Here is a 20122-nt window from a genome sequence, read left to right as displayed (position 1 = left end):
CAGGACACTGCACTTCAGCTTTGGCGATACAGCAAGACTCTGTGTCTTAAAAACAATAATAAAATAAATACATAAATTAATACAAGCAATTGCTTTATCTTCTGCCTTTTGCAATCTATCCTTACTCTGAGAACAGAGCTACTTGATGTTGACCTATTTCCAATTTCCAGCTATGGAGATAAAATATCCTGGATACTGAACCCCAGATGTTGATATTGAGTGGGCCCCCCTAGGGTTTTTGGGGTTTAGAGATAGTGCCTCCAGGACTCAATCTTATTATGAGGCAACCTGATTGATGGGATCCTGGCCTCTGCTGGCATAGTGAATGGGGAGGTGCATAAGGATTCAGAACAAGGAGGTTCTAGGGGATTTCATGGGCAGAAGAGGAGGGAAGCCTAATTGACTAGGGAATTTATACTCCTGTCAAAGGGGTGAGGTAGGGAGAGACATCAAAGGGTAAAATCTTGAGGTCATTTTCCAGAGAGGTTTTACAGGTAATTGAGGCAGCTTCTTACGATTTTTTTCTTAAAGTTCTTAATGAGGTCTTGAGTATTTGGTAGTAAGCCTCATCTCTATCTCTCTCAACTACACACACAGGTCACACACACACACACACACACACACACACACACACTATAAATTCATCTAGGCAAGAAGAGCGTTTTCCATTATTTTCCTTAGATATTTCAAGGTCAATCCAAAGAAAACTACAGTTTGAGGTCATCTGTGGCTTTGGTATTCCAACTCTAAAATAGTTCACAAATTGTTAGCCACAGTGCCTGCACTGGCTGCAGGGTGAATCCATTAGCCATGGAGACTGACACACCGCAAGGGGCTGGATTCATGCACTCCCTCTTCTCCTCTTGCTGTAAGTAAACAATGTACCAGTTGAGCTGATATGCATGTTGTCTGTTCTTAGAGACTTCTAGTCATGCACTGGTTCTTCCCTGGATAGCATTTATCTGACTTTTAACCTTGGCCACATTCATGTTATTGTTTACCCTGCACATAGCCTGACCATCCAGTGGAGGGTGAAACAGATTTGGTACAGTAAGCAGGGTCTCTGAGAAGATACCTTGTCATGGCATAGTGGAAGTGAGACCCCATCCAGGGTGGTGCTGGCTCCTGGGGATATTGGAGATGATGAAGCTCTCAATAAGGCCTAGATACACTTTGATCTGCCAACAGAGGTAAATGGGATAGTGAGAATAGCCCTGAGAACCTCGATGAATTAACTAGATGGATGTGGGCAAAAATTAAGGAGGTGGGAAAGCCCAAAACCAGACGATCTCCTGGTTACTGACTCACTGCCTTTGTGCTGCCAGCCTGGGGCCACCTTGGCCTAAAACACCCTCCGACCAGTTACCCCCAGTCTTTACCTAGCAGTGCATTAATGACAGCATTTCCAATGCTGCCCTAGTTAAAATAAGAAGTTTCTCTGAGATTGAACTGGATAAAAAGAAACAGCAATATGACCAACAGCTCAGCAAATTCATACCTTCCTGGACTCTCCACTTGATTGATGAGGGAGCAACCCAGACTCTCTTCTCCTGTAATGAGTGGAGAAGCCTGGACCAGATGGGGGAGGATGGGATTCATTGTTACAATGGATCTTTGCCCACATTGAACAGATCAACTCCTTAGGATTGCACAGATGACGAAACTGGTGACAAACCAATCTGCTTGAAACCTGGTGATCTTCCTAAATTGAAACAATTCTAGAAAGACTTTCAAGCAGCCATTGACTTGGTGAGAGCCCCGGGAGCCTCCCTATGGCTCTATCAATCCAGAGGGGGATTTAGATGATATACCACTGCTTGACAGCAAATACACAACTTAATAAAATGAGGGTGTCCAACAGGTGGGCTCCATTAACCCTCTTAGTCTCTCTATGAATGACTATGGGCGACATCGTTGAAAAACTGCACCATAATGTGCCCATGTGCGGCCCTGCCAAAAACACAGCCACAGTGGTGAGTGGTGGCCGCTCCCTCATCTCACAGCAAATGGGGCTCCAAACCACCATCAGGAGCCCACCAAAAGATAAAAGGAGCCACAGAAAAGGAAGGCCCCAGGCTGCCCTGGACCCAAGGGAAGAGTCATGTGGCTATGGCTGCTTAAGCACGGTGGCTGCTTAAGCATAGTGGCTAAGGAAGAGACCGATGGGATCCCTACTGAACACCTGAGGGATCAGTATGAGCTGAGGGAGGAACCTGAAATCTTTTGTTTTTATTTTAAATTTTTATTTTATTTTTTTCTCTTTTTCTTTGTTTTTTATATTTTTTATTTTAATTGTTGTGGACACATAGTAGGTGTACATATTTATGGGGTATGTGGGATGTTTTCATATAGGCATGCAATGCATAATAATCTCATCATGTAAGATGCGGTACCCATTCCCTCAAGCATTTATGGATCTTGAAATTTTTTTGTAAGGTTATCATGATACTCTTTTTTTCTTCTTCAACTTTTATTTTAAGTTCAGGAGTACATGTGCAGGATGTGCAGGTTTGTTACACAGGTAAACACGCGTCATGGTGGTTTGCTGCACAGATCAACCCATCACCTAGTTATTAAGCCCAGCATCCATTAGCTATTCTCCCTGATGCCCTCCCTTCCCCACCCCCTGACAGGCCCCAGTGTGTGTTGTTCCCTGCCATGTGTCCATGTGTTCACATTGTTCAGCACCCCCTTATAAGTGAGAACAGGTGGTATTTGGTTTTCTGTTCCTGCATTAGTTTGCTGAGAACGATGGTTTCCAGCTCCATTCATGTCCCTGCAAAGGACATGATCTCATTCCTTTTTATGGCTGCATAGTATTCCATGATGTATATGCACCATATTTTCTTTATCCAGTCTATCACTGATGGGCATTTGGGTTGATTCTATGTCTTTGCTGTTGTGAATAGTGCTGCAATAAACATACATGTGCATATATCTTTATACTATTAATAGAATTATTTATATTCCTTTGGGTATATACCCAATAATGGGATTGGTATAATGGGTCAAATGGTATTTTTGCCTCTAAATCACCACAGTTTCAAAATTGTTGAACGAATTTACACTCCCATCAACAGTGTAAAAGCATTCCTTTTTCTCTGCAACCTTGCCAAATCTGTTGTTTCTTGACTTTTTAATAATCACCATTCTGACTGGCATGAGATGGTATCTCATTGTGGTTTTGCTTTGCATTTCTCTAATGAATCCTGAGATTTTTTTTTTTTTTTTTTTTTTTTTTTTTTTGACACAGAGTCTCGCTCTGCCGCCCAGGCTGGAGTGCAGTAGCGCAATCTTGGCTCACTGCAAGTTCCGCCTCCTGGGTTCACGCCATTCTCCTGCCTCAGCCTCCTGAGTAGCTGGGACTACAGGCACCCACCACCACGCCTGGTTAATTTTTTGTATTTTTAGTAGAGATGGGGTTTCACCATGTTAGCCAGGATGGTCTCGATCTCCTGACCTTGTGATTCGCCCACCTCGGCCTGAAGTGGGAGCTGAACAATGTGAACACATGGACACATGGCAGGGAACAACACACACTGGGGCCTCTCAGGGGGTGGGGAAGGGAGAGCATCAGGGAGAATAGCTAATGGATGCTGGGCTTAATACTAGTGATGGGGTTGATCTGTGCAGCAGATCCAAAGTGCTGGGATTACAGGCGTGAGCCACTGAGCCCCGCCTGAATCCTGAGATCTTAATGTTAAATGCTTGGTTCAAGCCATTGAACAGCAAGAGGAATGCTTGTTTGACTGGGTTGATTTTGCTGACTGGTTCTCTGCCCTGCATGTTCCCACCAACACTTGAAGGGTACAAAACAGCAGAGACATTGGTGGGTGCCAGAGAGAAACTACTTGAAAAGGAACCACTTTCACCATTATATCTTGAGCTAACATCTTTGGAGAAGACAGACTAAAGATGGGACCAAGATTTGGGGCCACCAATGGGAACTGAACTCCTAGTTTCAGAGGTAGGGGAAAAGGGTACTACACAAACTTTTATGAGTCTCTTGGACACTGGGGCTTAGGTCACTGTCATTCCCAGTTGTGGGCAAGAATGACAGGTGACCCTGGGAGATTCAGAAATAACACTGTCACAGGGAGTCACCATGCACTTAATTGTTGATTCCTCTAGCACCTTTACTATGGCCAGCGATTGTAGTTCCCACTGCTAAATGTACAATACTTATATAAAGCTTGGCCTCCTGTACACAAGGCACCCATCGTGATTCTGAGGGTGTGTCCTACCAAATGGTTTCATTTGGATGAGCGTCATGGGATGCATCCTGTTTATATTTTGTTTTCCTGACCTTTTCTACATCTTCCTCTAGTTCTCTGAGCATCTTTAAGACAGTTGTTTTTATATCTGGTAGATTTCCCAGCCATCAGGTCTTTTCAAGGAAGTTTCTGTTGATTTCTTTTTTTCCTTTGAATGTTCCATGCTTTACTGTTTCTCTGTATACTGATATGGTTTGGCTCTGTGTCTCCACCCAAAGTTCTTGTAGCTCCCATAACTCCCATATGTTGTGAGAGGGACGCGGTGGGAGATGACTGAATCATGGGGGTGGGTCTTTCCTATGCTGTTCTTGTGCTAGTGAATGGGTCTCACAAGATCTGTTGGTTTTAAAAATGGGAGTTTCCCTGCACAAGTTATTTTTTTGCCTGCTGCCATCCACGTAAGATGTGACTTGCTCCACGTTGCCTTCTGCCATGATTGTGAGGCCTCCCCAGTCATTTGGAACTGTAAGTCCAAGAAACCTCTTTCTTTTGTAAATTGCTCAATCTCGGGTATGTCTTTTTCAACAGCATGAAAATGGACCAATACATATACCTTGTGATTTTTTTGTTCAATACTGAACATTTGGGTCTAGTAATGTGGTAACTTTAAAAATCAGATTCTCTCCCTTCCCAGGGCTTCCTGAGTCTTGTTTTGGGGTTGGTTTTTGGGGGGTGGTTGTAGGCTATCTGTATGCTGAAGATTAGCCTGAGGTGCAAACATAAGGTCTTCTTAAGTGTTTTCTGAGTCTGTACCCCTTTCCCTGGGTTTATGTGGTGACTTAATTTCCACTGTGTATGAGCTTGTTCCATATGTCCTAGTCTTTAATGTTTGGCCCCTCTAAAAAAGGAAAGAGAAAAATGAAAAAAAACAAAAGGAAAGAAAAAGCACTTGCCTTTTAAATTTCCCAGAAGTCACTAGATGGTGGGGGAAGTAGGGTTAGGTTGCAGGGGGCAACAATAGGAGAACATGCAACAGTGGTTTCATTTTTCTGCACTTCTATGTTTAGAAGCAGCAATTTTGAGCACAGATCTCCAATAATTAGAATACAGCATTCCTTTGTCCACACTGAGCAAAGCTCTGTGTAAGCTACTCCAGGATCATCTGCACAGCTGCCTGCCAAGCACCTGAGGGATAAGGGATGGCTAGAGCTGACAATGACTGAAAGTAACTGCAATTTACAATGTGCTTTGTTTGGCTCTGTGTCCCCAGCCGAACTGCATCCTGAATTATAATCCCTATTTGTGTCGAGGGAGGAAGCTGTAATTCCCATGTGTCAAGGGAGGGAGCTGATTGGATCATGGGAGTGGTTTTCCCCATGCTGTTCTCATGATAGTGAGTTCTCATAACATCTGTGGCAGTTTTTCCTGTGTGCTCTCTCTCCTGCTGCCTTGTGAAGAAAGTCGCTGTTTCCTCGCCCGCCATAATTGTAAGTTTCCTGAGGCCTCCCCAGCCATGTGGAACAGTGATTCAATTAAACCCTTTCCCTTTATACATTATCTAGTCTTGGATATTTCTTCATAGCAGTGTGAAAACAGACTAATACAGTTAATTGGTGCCAAGGTAGTGGGGTACTGCTACAAAAATATGAAAAATGTGGAGGCAACTTTGGAACTGGGTAATGGGCAGAGGTTGGAACAATTTGGAGGGCTCAGAAGAAGACAGGAAGATGTGGGAAAGTTTGGAACTTCCTAGAGACTTGTTGAATGGTTTTGACCAAAATGCTGATAATGATATGGATGGACAATTGTTGCGGAAAGTCAGAGACCCCAAACAGAGGGACTGGTTGGAGCTGTGGCACAGGAACATAAATTGTGAAGATTTCATTTCAATATGGACATTTATCAGTTCCCAAATGATACTTTTATAATTTCTTATGCCTGTCTTACTGTAATCTCTTAATCCTGTTATCTTCATAAGCTGAGGATGTATGTCACCTCAGGACCACTGTGATAATTGTGTTAACTGTACAAATTGATTGTAAAACATGTGCGTTTGAACAATATGAAATCAGTGCACCTTGAAAAAGAACAGAATAACAGCGATTTTAGGGAACAAGGGAAGACAACCATAAGGTCTGACGGCCTGCAGGGTCAGGCCAAAAGAGCCATATTTTAATTCTTGCAGAGAGCCTATAAATGGACATGCAAGTAGGGAAGATATCACTAAATTCTTCTCCTAGCAAGCAATATTAATATTAATACCCTGGGAAAGGAATGCATTCCTGGGGGGAGGTCTATAAATGGTTGCTCTGGGAATGTCTGTCTTATGTGGTTGAGATAAGCATTGAGATACGCTTTGGTCTCCTGCAGTGCCCTAAGGCTTACTAGGGTGGGAAAAAAACTCCACCCTGGTAAATTTGTGGTCAGACCAGTTCTCTGCTCTTGAACCCTGTTTTCTGTTGTTTAAGATGTTTATCTGCTGGGCATGGTGACTCACATCTGTAATCCAAGTACTTTGGGAGGCTGAGGCGGGTGGATCATGAGGTCAAGAGATCGAGACCATCCTAGTCAATGTGGTGAAACCCCATCTCTACTAAAAATACAAAAAAAATAGCCGGTTGTGGTGGCGGGCGCCTGTTGTCCCAGCTACTTGGGAGGCTGAGGCAGGAGAATGGCATGAACCTGGAAGGCGGAACTTGCAGTGAGCTGAGATCACGCCACTGCATTCCAGCCTGGGTGACAGAGTGACACTCTGTCTCACAAAAAAAAAAAAAAAAGATGTTTATCAAGACAATATGTGCACTGCTGAACATAGACTCTTGTTAGTAGTTCTGTTTTTGCCCTTTGCCTTGTGATCTTTGTTAGACCCTTATTAGTAGTTCTGCTTTTTGCCCTTTGAAGCATGTGATCTTTGTACCTAATCCCTGTTCGTACACCCCCTCTCCTTTTGAAATCCTTAATAATAACTTGCTGCTTTTGAGGCTCAGGTGGGCATCACAGTCCTACCAATATGTGATGTCACCCCTGGTGGCCCAGCTGTAAAATTCCTCTCTTTGTACTGTCTGTCTTTATTTCTCAGTCAGCCAACACTTAGGGAAAACAGAAAGAACCTATGTTGAAATACTGGGGACAGGTTCCCCCACTAGACAATGAAGTCCAGGCAGAGGTGGTCTCAGATGGAGATTAATAACTTATTGAGAAATGGAGAAAAGTCACTCTTGCTATGCTTTAGCAAAGAGACTGGTGGCATTTTGCTCCTGCCCTAGAGTTCTGTGGAACTTTGAACTTGAGAGAGATGACCTGAAATTGGTACTATTGTTTAAAAGGGAAGCAGAGCATAAAAGTTTGGAAAAATTACAGCCTGAGCACGCAGTAGAAAAGAAAACCTCATTTTCTGGGGGAGAAATTCAAACTGGCTGCAAAAATTAGCATAAGTAATGAGGAGCCTAATGTTAATCATGAAGACAATGGGGAAAATATCTCCAGAGCATGTCAGAGACCTTGGCAGCAGCTCCTCCAATCACAGGCCTGGTGGCCTAGGAAATTAAAAATGATTTATTGGGCCAGACCCAGGCCCCCACTGCTGTGTGCTGCTTTGGGACTTGGTACCATGCATCCCAGTCACTTTAGCTCCAGCCATAGCTAAAAGAAACCAATGTACAGCTCAGGCTGTGGCTTCAGAGGGTACAAGCCCCAAACCTTGGTGACCTCCCTGTAGTGTTAGGCCTGTGGGTGCACAGAAGTCAAGCATTGAGGTTTGGGACCTCTGCCTAGATTTCAAAGGAAGTATAGAAATGCCTGGGTGGTCAGGCAGAGGTCTGCTACAGAGGCAGAGCCCTCATGGAAAACCTCTGCTAGGGCAGTGTGGAAGGGAAATGTGGGGTAGGAGCCCCCACACAGAATCTCCACTAGGGCACTGCCTAGGGGAACTTTGAGAAGAGGGCCACTATCCTCCAGACCCAAAAATGGTAGATTTACCTACATCTGGCATCATGCAGCTAGAAAAGCCATAGGCACTCAATGCCAACCCATGAAGGAGCCACTCAAGGCCATGGGAGCCCACCCTTTGCATCAGTGTGCCCTGGGTATGAGACATGGAGTCAAAAAAGATCATTTTGGAGCTTCAAGATTTAAGGACTGCCCTGCTGGATTTCAGACTTGCATGGGGCCTGTCACTCCTTTGTTTTAGTCAATTTCTCCCATTTGGAATGGAAGCATTTACCCAGGGCCTGTCCTCCCATTGTATTTAGGAAGTAACTAACTTGCTTTCAATTTTACAGGCTCATAGGTGGAAGGAACTTGCCTTGTCTCAGATGAGACTTTGGACTGTGGACTTTTGAGTTAATGCTGAAATGAATTAAGACTTTGAGGGACTGTTGGGAAGGCATGATTGGTTTTGAAATGTGAAAAGACATGAGATTTGGGAGGGGCCAGGGGTGGAATGATACAGTTTGACTGTGTGTCCCCACCAAATCTCATCTCAACCTGTAATCCCCACACCTTGAGGGAAGCACCTGTAATCATCACATGTCAAGGGAGGGAAGTGATTGGATCATGGGGGCAGTTTCTCCCATGCTGTTCTCATGATAGTGAGTTCTCGTAAGATCTGATGGTTTTATAAGTGTTTGGAAGTTCTTCCTTCGCTCTTCTCTCTCTTGCTTCCATGTGAAGAAGGTCCTTGCTTCCCCTTCGTCCTCTACCATGATTATAAGTTTCCTGAGGCCTCCCCACCCATGCGGAATTGTGTGTCAATTAAACCTCTATCCTTCATAAATCATCCAGTCTCAGATATTTCTTCATAGCAGCATAAGAACAAACTAATACACAACCTAAACTTTCCTCTAGAAATTGCAAGCCTTGGATTACTCCGGAGTTCCAAGACAGTTAAGTCATAGTCTGCCAATGCATTAGTTGGGTAGGTCAGGACAGAGATTCCTGATTCCTCCTACTCTATCATGTTCCCAGAATCTTCTTATTGTCTCTCTTAGTCTGTTTGGCCTGCTATAACAAAATACTATAAACTGTGTAGCAAACAAATAACAGAAATTCAGAAATTTTTATTATTGCAAGTAAGTGACAATTACCTTACAACCACATACCATATTTATCTGAAGAACTTAAAAACTCTCTCAAGTAGAGAAATGCAATACTTTATAACAATCTTCTTCCTCTTTGAGGTATTTCTCATAATGAAACCACAGAAAAACAAAAGTGGCGCCTTAAAAGAAACTATGAAAAGAAACTTGAAGCTTCTGTTTGTTCCTGGAATAGAATTTGAATCAAATCTAGGAAGGAAGCTCTTCCTCTTGAAAATTAGCTGCCTGAAAACACATCAGAAGAAACAAAAGTCAGTTATATAATGTTGGTGGACAAGGAATTTAACCATGGAGAGGACAGTTATACAGTTCATTTTACTTTATACTAAAATGAGACTTTTTTTTTCCTAAGTAGGGTAAAGATTTTCAAAGTTACATTCAAGGGCTTATACCATTTGTGATATATTGACTTCCTTTCAAAAATTACCTTATGAATTACCATATGAAATGAATTTTTCCAGAGTCTTTGAGGGACTTAACCTAAGATTTTCCCCTCAGTATACAACAGTGACTAGATTTTTTTCTGCCTGTACAACACTTCAACTATGTGGAACAGGTTAAGTCTTGTTGGATAATTCAGATTAGTAAAGGTACAAAAAAATCATGAACATGCCTGATCACCATACCTGAAACTCACCCTAATCCTATAAAATGAATACTACTTTCCTTCCTATTTCAGCCTCATCCCAAGCAAAAGAAAAAAATTTTTGAGGCACTACTTATTTTTTATTATACACAAAAATTTATGCAGAATTATACGTGTGAAAAATGTAAAGTGACATGCATTCACCAATGTAATATCATTCAGAATAATTTTACTTTCCTAAACATCATCCATGTTCTGCCTATTTATCCCTCCCTCCCCTCTAGCCCCTGGCATGTATTATAATAAATGTGTGCTTACTACCAGATCATCTAAGGCAGCACCAGTGACATGCAAATATACCTTTGGAAACAATGGACTAAAGTTGTGTTAGCCATGAACAAGTAGCTGTAGTTTATCAATCGAGGTAGCAGCTTGAATTTTTCTGAGAAAGAGGATTATTGTTTCTAAGTATGACTTAAGTGGCAGAATGTGAGTCTAGAGAGTCTGATACCCATATGTCACTACATGGAGAGAGGTCTCAAGAGAATGAAGTCAACATGGGGGTGGGAGATGGAGTGGAAGACTGAGAGACCGAGCGAGAAAGGAGATTGATTTATGACTGCATCTTTTAAGTACCTGGATTTAATTATGCCTGAATGCAGCCTTATTCTTAGTCCCTAGACTTTTTAGTTACATAAACTGATACATTCTCACATTCAGTTGAGCCAGTTTGAGTTAGGTTTCTGAATGACTCAAGAAGTCTACTGTAGAAATTAGTCTATGGAAATGAAGTTTTACATGGAACAAACCCTAAATTGGATTTGTACAAGACAAGATGTATCACAGTAGGGTGGAAACTTTCCTATCCTGGCTGAGAAGGGAAGATCCTTGATAGGTGATAGCAAAACAGTCAACTAAACTGTCACCTCTTGTTGTTGTCGTTTAGTAGACCTTATTTTTTAGGTTCAGTTTTGGGTTCACAAAAAAAATTGAGCAGGAAATAGAATGCCCATATATTCTCTGTCCCTACAACTGCTTAGCCTCTCCCACTATCAACATGCCACACCAGAGTGGCACATTCTGGGTTATAATGAATCATTATCACCCAAAGTCCATAGTTTACGTTAGGCTTCACTTTTGGTGTTGTTCATCGTATGGATTTTGATAAAAGCCTAATGACATGTATCCACCATTGTAGCAGCATACGAAATAGTTTCAGTGCACTAAATACCCCCTGTGCTTTGCCTGTTTATCTCTGTCTCCCCACTAACTCCTGGAAACTACTCATCTTTTTACTGTTTCCCTAGTTTTGCCTTTTCCAGAATGGCCTAATGTTGGAATCATGCAGTATGTAGCATTTTCAGATTGGCTTCTTTCACTTGGTAATATGCATTTAAATTTCCTCCATGTCTTTACATGGCTTGATAACTCATTTGATTTTAGTGATGGATAATATTCAATTGTCTGGATGTACCACACTTTTCTTATCCTCTTGTCTACTGAAGAAAATCTTGGTTGCTTCCAAGTTTTCACAGTTACGAATAAGGCTGCTGTAAACATCCATATGCAGCTTTTTGTGTGGACATGAGTTTTCAAGTCCTTTGGGCAAATTCCAAGGATATGATTGCTGACTCACATAGTAAGAGCATGTTTAGACTTATAAGAAACTGCCAAATTGTCTCTCTTAGTCTGAGCTGCTATAACAAAATACTATAAACTGGGTAGCTAACAAGTAACAGAAATTTATTTGTTCTGGAGGCTGAGAAGTCTAAGATCAAAGCAGTGGCAGATTTGGTATTGGGTGAGAACCTGCTCTCTGGTTCATAGATGGTGTCTTCTAGCTGTGTCCTAATACGGCAGAAAGAACTTGCCAGCTCTTGGGTCCTTTTTTTGTTTTTTATTTTTTTTAACAAGGCTGTTAATTTCATTCATGAGGGCCCTGCTCTCATGATCTATTCACTCCCAAAGATCCCACTCCTTACCATCATCATGGGGGTTAGGATTTCAACATATGAATTTTAGGGAGACGTGAGTATTCACTCTACTGTGCTGTCTTTCAAACTGTTTGTATGATTTTGACTTCCCACCAACATTGCTCCAAAATCTTGCCAGCATTTCGTGTCATTAGTGTTTTGGATTTGGGCCATTCTAATAGGCATGCAGTAGCATCTCATTGCTGTTTTAGCTTGCAATTCCTTAATGACATACGGTGTTTAATATCTTTTCATATGTGTATTTGATATGTGCATATCTTATTTGATGAGGTATCTGTTGAGGTATTTTGCCTATTTTATTTAGTTATTTGTTTCCTTATTTTTGAGTTTTAAGAGTTCTTTGTAAATTTTAGATAACAGCTCTTTATCAAATATATCCTTTGCAGGTATTTTTCCCAGCTTGTTTTTAAATAAAATCAGACCATATCCTTATGCCAAGGCCTGATTTGGGGGTATTTAGTGGGGAAATATCAGGATATTATGTGTTGACCACTTTCTGCAAACATTGGTAAAGTCTTATCAATAACAAACATCTCTCAAGTGTGGCCTCCCTGAAAGGCTAGTGGTAAGGGAAAAAAATTAAAGCTTTTGTAAGAAAGATACATCTTGCCTGTGTCCAGAAATCCAATGTGGTTGAAATCTGTATTCTTGGCACCAAGCTAAAGTAAGAGGAATCAAATCAGGGTAAAAACGTGGTTAGATACAAGATTGAGATCTGGGGATGTTTGATTCTTCAGTCTCTCGGTCTCCAACATATCCTTTGGGACTCTATTTATTGACAAAGTTGACAACTACTACCATTGTTAAAATCATTCCATGAAGTATAATGTGGGGTAGGGGAAAGGAGAACTGTTCTTCTCCAATCCAGGCTACAGGTTTGCACTGCCAAGATGCCCTCTCCAGGTTGAATGCTGAAAACTTACAGAATAGACAAAGCACTGAAACTTGTTGGCACATGACAGAATCCCTCAGATTAAGCTCTTAATGCAAGAGTCATAACTAATCCGACCTGTGGAACTGAACAAACATAAATCAACAGAGGCTAATAAACTTTAAGAGAGATATATTCCTGGATAAATTCCAAGCCTATTACTTAAGAAAGCAAAAACCAGAATGATGTGAACCTGGGAGGCGGAGCTTGCAGTGAGCCAAGATCTCGCCTCTGCACTCCAGCCTGGGCGACAGAGCAAGACTCTGTCTCAAAAAAAAAAAAAAGAAAAAAAAAAAGAAAAGAAAAGAAAAACAGAAAAAAAAAAAAAAAAAACCACAAATCTGCAAAAATACAGCCCCCGTTGCAAATCCCAACCCTTAGAACTTACACCAACAGGAAACAGACTAATATATGCATCCCTCAGAAAATGAGTTCTCACTGGTGCCCATATTAGCTAAGATCAATGGTTAGCTTGCAGGACTGGGGAAAGCAAAGTTGGTTGATTTAGAAACTTGCTCTACTGTCTTGGCAGGATATAATTGCTATCCTCGTTTAGCAGCCATTATCGATGCAGCGAAGCAGTGTCCTTTGTATTTTGTTTCCCCATTTTCCTATTTTCAAAAGGAATTTTTATTGTAGTTATGACGTTTCCTTTCCCCTTCATTATTTTAGACTGGGAGTATAGAGGATGAATAAATATGTCATTTAGTCCAGATGCCATTAACATAAAGTCTAGAGAGAAAAATGTGCATCTCCCAGAGATCCTGGAACTTGTATGCAAGAACTGGTGCAACTTAAGGCTATCTCCCTTCCTAGAAGAGAAACTCTGTGTATTTTTGGTTATATGCTGATGCGTGAATTGTGTTAGTGGGGAGAATTCTGATGATTGTTTACATGAGGAAAAAGAAGAATGTGAAAGTTGGGCTGCCGAGAGACGCACTTAGTAGGTATCTATAGTTTAGGTCTATCCAATATCCATTCTTCTTTTTGGTATTCACACTTAGATTTATCTTTGAGGGAACCACCTTTCCCCTATTTCATTCATGAAATGTCAATGAAACTGATTCTATCCCCAGGTCCAGGCAGAAGCATTATTGGCTTAGGAATGGCAGGTAACCCAAATTAATCCAGTGAGAAAGAGTCAGCTCTGGAAGGAGTCAGAAAAGATCACTTCCTTTCTCCTTCTTTGCTAACATGGTAGACTATAATCCTGGACTATAATGGCAATCTTACTCCTATTTAGGAAGAATCTGCTGAGAATGAAACCAACACCGAGACATTCCTGATTTTATCTCTTTTTTTTTTTTTTTTTTTTTTTTTTTTTTGAGACAGAGTGTTGCTCTATTGCACAGGCTGGAAGGAATGCAGTGGTGCAATCTTGGCTCACTGCAACCTCCTCCTTCTGGGGGTTCAAGCGATTCTCCTGCCTCAGCCTCCTGAGCAGGCACACAACACCACACCCAGCTAATTTCTGTATTTTCACTAGAGACGGAGTTCTGCCATGATGGCCAGGCTGGTCTGACACTCCTGGCCTCGAGTGACCTGCCTGTCCTGGCCTCTCAAATTACTAGGATTACAGGCATGAGCCACCGCACCCAGTCCTGATTTTATCTCTTGATCATCTGGATTACGCTGTACCAGAAGACACTCCTGGGACTTTTGGATTGCACAAATCAATAAATTTTTTCTTTTGGCTGAGTAATTTTGTGCTGGATATCTGCCCTGGCTGATATAGTTATGTTAGACTGACTCTGTATTTAAGTGCTGGTAGTTATTTCCTAGTTAATAGACTATTAGATAACTTACTTTCAAGTATATATCCTTTTTTCTTTGTAATTTTGTCAAATCCTTTAAGTATTCATTTCTGATTCATTTCACCGAACTCTGAATCTTCTGGGAGGGGCTGGAAAAAGAGTTGTTATTTCCCTAGTTTGCATGCTTCAATAGAACAGGTGTTGACAGTTGCTGTCTGAGTCAATGCGTCTGTGACTATGCCCTGCCAGTTACTAAATATTTTGAATATCGTATCTAATTGGTAGGGGGACACTGGTCTAAGTTGTTCTTTGAATATATTTTTTGTTTGTGGACAATAATCTTAATATAACTGACTCCCAGATGGCTTCAAGTGTAGTTATAACTTTAATCAAATAATAGAACAGTATGGAATTTTACCTAACATTTAAATCCAGAATAAAGTTTTGCAAAAAGAGCTCTGTGTGGAACTCAGGACGGCTCGAGCAAGCCACTAGTCCTAATTTTCTGGATCTGTAAAATAAGAAGTTACTATCCTTCAAACTAAATTTTTATGATTCCATTTGGAATAAGGAGAAACAAAAGTGAAAGCACTACGTTTAAAAAAAAAAAAAACTTAAGGTCACTTTAGAACATAGCTAATTCTGGGAAATCAGGCACATCTCAAATTTGATAAGAAAGTCGAGCACATAAGCATGCAAACACTCATAGGAACACATAAATAAATACACATACAATGGAAAAAAAGCATTGCAGCATTGCAGGCTGTTCTCTAACTCCTGAACTTGTTTTATTTAAACATGAGGAAGGTATGATGGAACCCAGCATTAAACAGTGTTACTGGCATTTTTTTTTCTTTCTGAAATTTGGACCTTAAGTACATCAATCCTTTTCAGACTATGCCAGGAATATTTAAAGCAGATTTTACCAGTTAATCTAGGCACACCCAGGCTTAAGTCTTTCTCTATTTGCTTACTCCAGTATAAATACATTCTAGAAATTATTTTTTGTTGTTCTTTTTTGCTAGTTTGCTTGTTTTTCTCTGTTAAGAATTTTATTGATGATAACTTTTAGTAACTTGAGGAAATTTTTGAGTATTCACCTTTACTATGGAGTTTTTCATGAACATAGGAATCTGGTGATATCAATTTAATCAAAATTTAAAACTCAGAGTACATATTACATCCCCTCTTGACTTATTCCCCACCATTCTAAAAATCAGAGATCAGCCACTATGCAGTGGTGTCCTTTAGCTTTTCAGTAATATAGATTTAAAACAATAAGGAAAATTCTCATGAATTTGTGTTTTTTGATGTTAACAGATGCACTTGGAGATTGGGTGGGAACTTTTCTAGCTCTACCTTCTCTGTGTTTCATCCATTGTCATCACTTGGGGTTATTGAAGGATTTCCCTTCACATCCTTTTATATTCTGATTCCTTATAAAACCTGAAGGTAATTTTTAAAAATTTTTTTGTTTTCTTCTTCTTTTTTTTTTTTTTTTTTTTTTTTTTGAGATAGAGTCTCACTCTGTTGCCCAGGCTGTAGTGGCAATATCTTGGCTCACTGCAACCTCTGCCTCCTGGGTTCAAGTGATTCTCATGTCTCAGCCTCCCGGGTAGCTGGGACTACAGGCACAAGCCACCATGCCCAGTTAATTTTTTGTATTTTTAGTAGAGATGGGGTTTCGCCATTTTGACCAGGCTGGTCTTGAACTTCTGACCTCAGGTGATCTGCCTGCCTCGGCCTCCCAAAGTCCTGGGATTACAGGCGTGAGCCACCGTTCCTGGCCTGGAGATAATTTTTAAAAGTCATTGGCTCCACTCACCAGATTTCTCTTTGGTTCCAAGATTATGTAGCCACTTTGCCCATAAACCTAAACCTACCACTGCCAATCTATTCGTGCCATTTCTTCATCTTTAAAGGTATTTGCTCACAATTCTCTGTATAACACAGAGTAGAGAAATAATGGAAAATAATATTCTACTTCTAATGCTATTGCCTGCTTAGATTTATTTCATTTCTTCTAGAACCCCTTCACATAGGCCAGCAGTTATTTCTTGCCTCTTTTTTTTCTTTCTTTTCTTTTTTACTTTTTTTTTTTTTTTTTTTTTTGTTGTTGTTGTTGTTGTTGTTGTTTTAGAAGGAGTCTTGCTCTGTCACCTGGGCTAAAGTGCAGTAGCCCAATCTCGGCTCACTGCAACCTCCCACTCCTGGGTTCAAGCAATTCTTCTGCCTCAGCCTCCTGAGTCTCCTGAGTAGCTGGGATTATAGGTGCCAGCCACCGCACCCGTCTAATTTTTGTATTTTTAGTAGAGACAGGGTTTCACCATCTTGGCCAGGTTGGTCTCGAACTCCTGACCTTGTGATCCACCTGCCTTGGCCTCTCAAAGTGCTGGGATTACAGGTGTGAGCCATGGCACCCAGCCTCTTTTTTTTAATATAATAACTTTAGGTTGAGGGGTATGTGTGCAGGTTTGTTATATAAGTAAACCCTTGTCATGGGGTTCTGTTGGACGGACTGCTTCATCATCTAGGTACTAAGCCTAGTACCCAATAGTTACTTTTTTGGATCCTCTTCCTCCTCTCACCCTCCACCCTCAAGTAGTCTCCAGTGTCTGTTTTTCCCTTCTTTGTATCCATGTGTTCTCATTATTTAGCTCCCACTTATAAGTGAGAACATGTGGTATTTGGTTTTCTGTTCCTGCATTAGTTTGCTAAGGATATGGACTCTAGCATCATCCATATTCCTGCAAAGGACATAATCTCATTCTTTTTTATGGCTGCATAGTGTTCCAAGTGTATATGTACCACCTTTTCTTTATTCAATCTACCATTGATGGGCATTTAGGTTGATTCCATGTCTTTGCTACTGTGAATAATGCTACAATTAACATGTGCATGCGTGTGTCTTTGTGATAGAACAATTTACATTCCTTTGGGTATATATCCAGTAATGGAATCGCTGGGTCAAATGGCAATTCTGTTTTTAGCTCTTCGAGGAATCACCACACTGCTTTCCACAATGGTTGCTCTAATTTACACTCCCACCAACAGTGTGTTGGCATTCCCTTTTCTCACAACCTTGCCAGCATCTGTTATTTTTTCACATTTTAGTAATAGCCATTCTGACTGGTGTGAGATGGTGTCTCATTGTGGTTCTGATTTGCATTTCTTTAATGATCAGTGATATTGAGTTTTTTTTTCATATGCCTGTTGGTTGCATGTATATATTCTTCTGAGATGTGTCTGTTCATGTTTTGCCCACTTTTTAATGAGGTAGGTTTTTCTTATAAATTGATTAAGTTCCTTATAAATGCTGGATATTAGACCTTTGACAGATGCATAGTTGGCAAAAATTTTCTCCCATTCTGTATGTTGTCTGTTTACTCTGTTGATAGTTTATTTTGCTGTGCAGAAGTCTTTAAGTTTAATTAGAATGTATCTGTCCATTTTTGCTTTTGTTGCAATTGCTTTTGCTGTCTTTGTCATGAAATTTTTGCCCATTCCTGCATCCAGAATGGCATTTCCTAGGTTGTCTTCCAGGATATTTATAGTTTTGAGTTTTACATTTAAACCTTTAATCCATCTTGAGTTGATTTTGTATATAGTTTAAGGAAGGGGTCCAGTTTTAATCCTCTGCATATGGCTAGCCAGTTATCCCAGAACCATTTATTGAATAGGGAGTCCTTTCCCCATTGCTTGTTTTGTCAGCTTTATCGAAGATGGTTGTAGATATTAGCCTCATTTCTGGGCTGTATTCTTTTCCAGTAGTCTATGAGTCTCTGTTTGCACCAGTACCATGCTGTTTTGGTTGCTGTAGCCCTGTAGTGTGTAGTTTGAAATCAGGTAATGTGATGTCACCACCTTTGTTCTTTTTGCTTAGGATTGCCTTGGCTATTCAGGCTCATTTTTGGTTCCATATAAATTTAAAAATAGGTTTTTTTTTTTTAGTTTTGTGAAGAATATCATTGGTAGATTGACAGGAATAGCATTGAATCTATAAATTGCTTTGGGCAGTATGACCATTTTAATGGTACTGATTCTTCCTGTCCATGCGCATGGAATATTTTTCCATTTGTCAGTGTCATCTCTGATATCCTTGAGCAGTGTTTTGTAATTCTCATCGTAGAGATCTCTCACCTTCCTGCTTAGCTGTATTCCTAGGTATTTTATTATTTTTGTGTCCGTTGTGAACGGGATTGCATTCCTGATTTGACTCTCTGGTTGCCTGTTGTTGGTGTATAGGAATGCTAGCGATTCTAGTGATTTTTGTATGTTGATTTTATATCCTGAGATTTTGCTAAGTTGTTTGTCAGCTCAAGGAACTTCTGGGCTGAGATGTTGGGGTTTTCTATATAGAATCATGTCATCTGCAAACAGGAATAGTTTGACTTCCTCTCTTCCTATTTGGATTCCCCTTATTGCTTTCCCTTGTCTGACTTCTCTGGCCAGGCCTTCCAATACTACATGTGGTTGATTTTAGAGTATGTGCCCTGTGGTGATGAGAAGATGGATATTCTGTGTTTTGGGGTGGAAAGTTCTGTAGAGATCTACAAAGTTCATTTGGCCCAATGTTGAGTTCGGGTCCTGAATATCTTTGTTAATTTTCTGCCTCAGTGTTCTGTCTCATACTGTCAGCAGAGTGCTAAACTCTCCCACTATTCTTGTCTGGGAGTCTAAATTTCTTAGAAGGTCTCTAAGAACTTGTTTTATAAATTTGGGTGCTCCTGCATTGGGTGTGTATATATTTAGGAAAGTTAGGTCTTCTTGTTGAAATAAAACCTTAATCATTGTGTAACATCTTTCTTTGCCTTTTTTTTTTTTATCTTTGTTGGTTTAAAGTCTGTTTTGTCTGGAACTATGATTGCAACCGCTGCTTTTTCCTGATTTCCATTTGCTTGGTAGATTTTCCTCCATCTCTTTGTTTTGAGCCTATTTGTGTCACTACATGTGAGATAGGTCTCTTGAAGACAACATACCACTGAGTATTGCTTTTTTATCCAGTTTGCCACTCTGTGCCTTTTATTTTTTATTTTTACTTATTTATTTATTTTTGAGACAGTTTCATTCTTGTTGCCCAGGCTGGAGTGCAGTAGTGCGATCTCAGCACACTGCAACCTCTGCCTCCCAGGTTCAAGCAATTCTCCTGCCTCAGCCTCCCAAGTAGCTGGGATTACAGGCACCTGCCACCATGCCTGGCTAATATTTTGTATTTTTAGTAGAGGCAGGGTTTCCTCATGTTGGCCAGGCTGGTCTCAAACTCCTGACCTCAGGTGATTCACCTGCCTTGGCCTTCCAAAGTGCTGGGATTACAGGCATAAGCCACCATGCCCATCCTTTGTGCCTTTTAAGTGGGGTATTTATCCCATTAATATTCAAGGTTAGTATTGATACATTGGATTTAATCCTGTCATTGTGCTGTTAGCTGGTTATTATGCTGACTTGCTTGTGTGGTTGATTTATAGTGTCACTGGTCTGTGTACCTAAACGTGTTTTTGTATTGACTGGTAACAGTCTTTCCTTTCCATATTTAATGTTCCTTTCAGG

The 20122-nt window shown here is 40.7% G+C and overlaps 2 long non-coding RNA genes across 3 annotated transcripts in view; one reads left to right on the top strand and one right to left on the bottom strand.

The window, feature by feature from the left end:
* The window catches only part of LOC119620713 (uncharacterized), a 37849-nt gene that overhangs the window by 12018 nt on the left and 5709 nt on the right, over window positions 1-20122 (bottom strand). Inside the window, exon 3 of the long non-coding RNA XR_005237265.1 lies at window positions 1499-1569. This is a non-coding gene — a long non-coding RNA (uncharacterized lncRNA). The remainder of the gene's footprint in view (window positions 1-1498; window positions 1570-20122) is intronic.
* The window catches only part of LOC140713468 (uncharacterized), a 31963-nt gene continuing 17475 nt past the window's right edge, over window positions 5635-20122 (top strand). For both annotated transcript variants that reach the window (XR_012095552.1, XR_012095551.1), the window contains exon 1: window positions 5635-5701. This is a non-coding gene — a long non-coding RNA (uncharacterized lncRNA). The remainder of the gene's footprint in view (window positions 5702-20122) is intronic.

Source organism: Chlorocebus sabaeus, chromosome 15 (genome assembly GCF_047675955.1).
Source record: "Chlorocebus sabaeus isolate Y175 chromosome 15, mChlSab1.0.hap1, whole genome shotgun sequence".
Classification (NCBI taxonomy): domain Eukaryota; kingdom Metazoa; phylum Chordata; class Mammalia; order Primates; family Cercopithecidae; genus Chlorocebus; species Chlorocebus sabaeus.
This window is presented reverse-complemented; position numbering and strand designations above follow the sequence as displayed.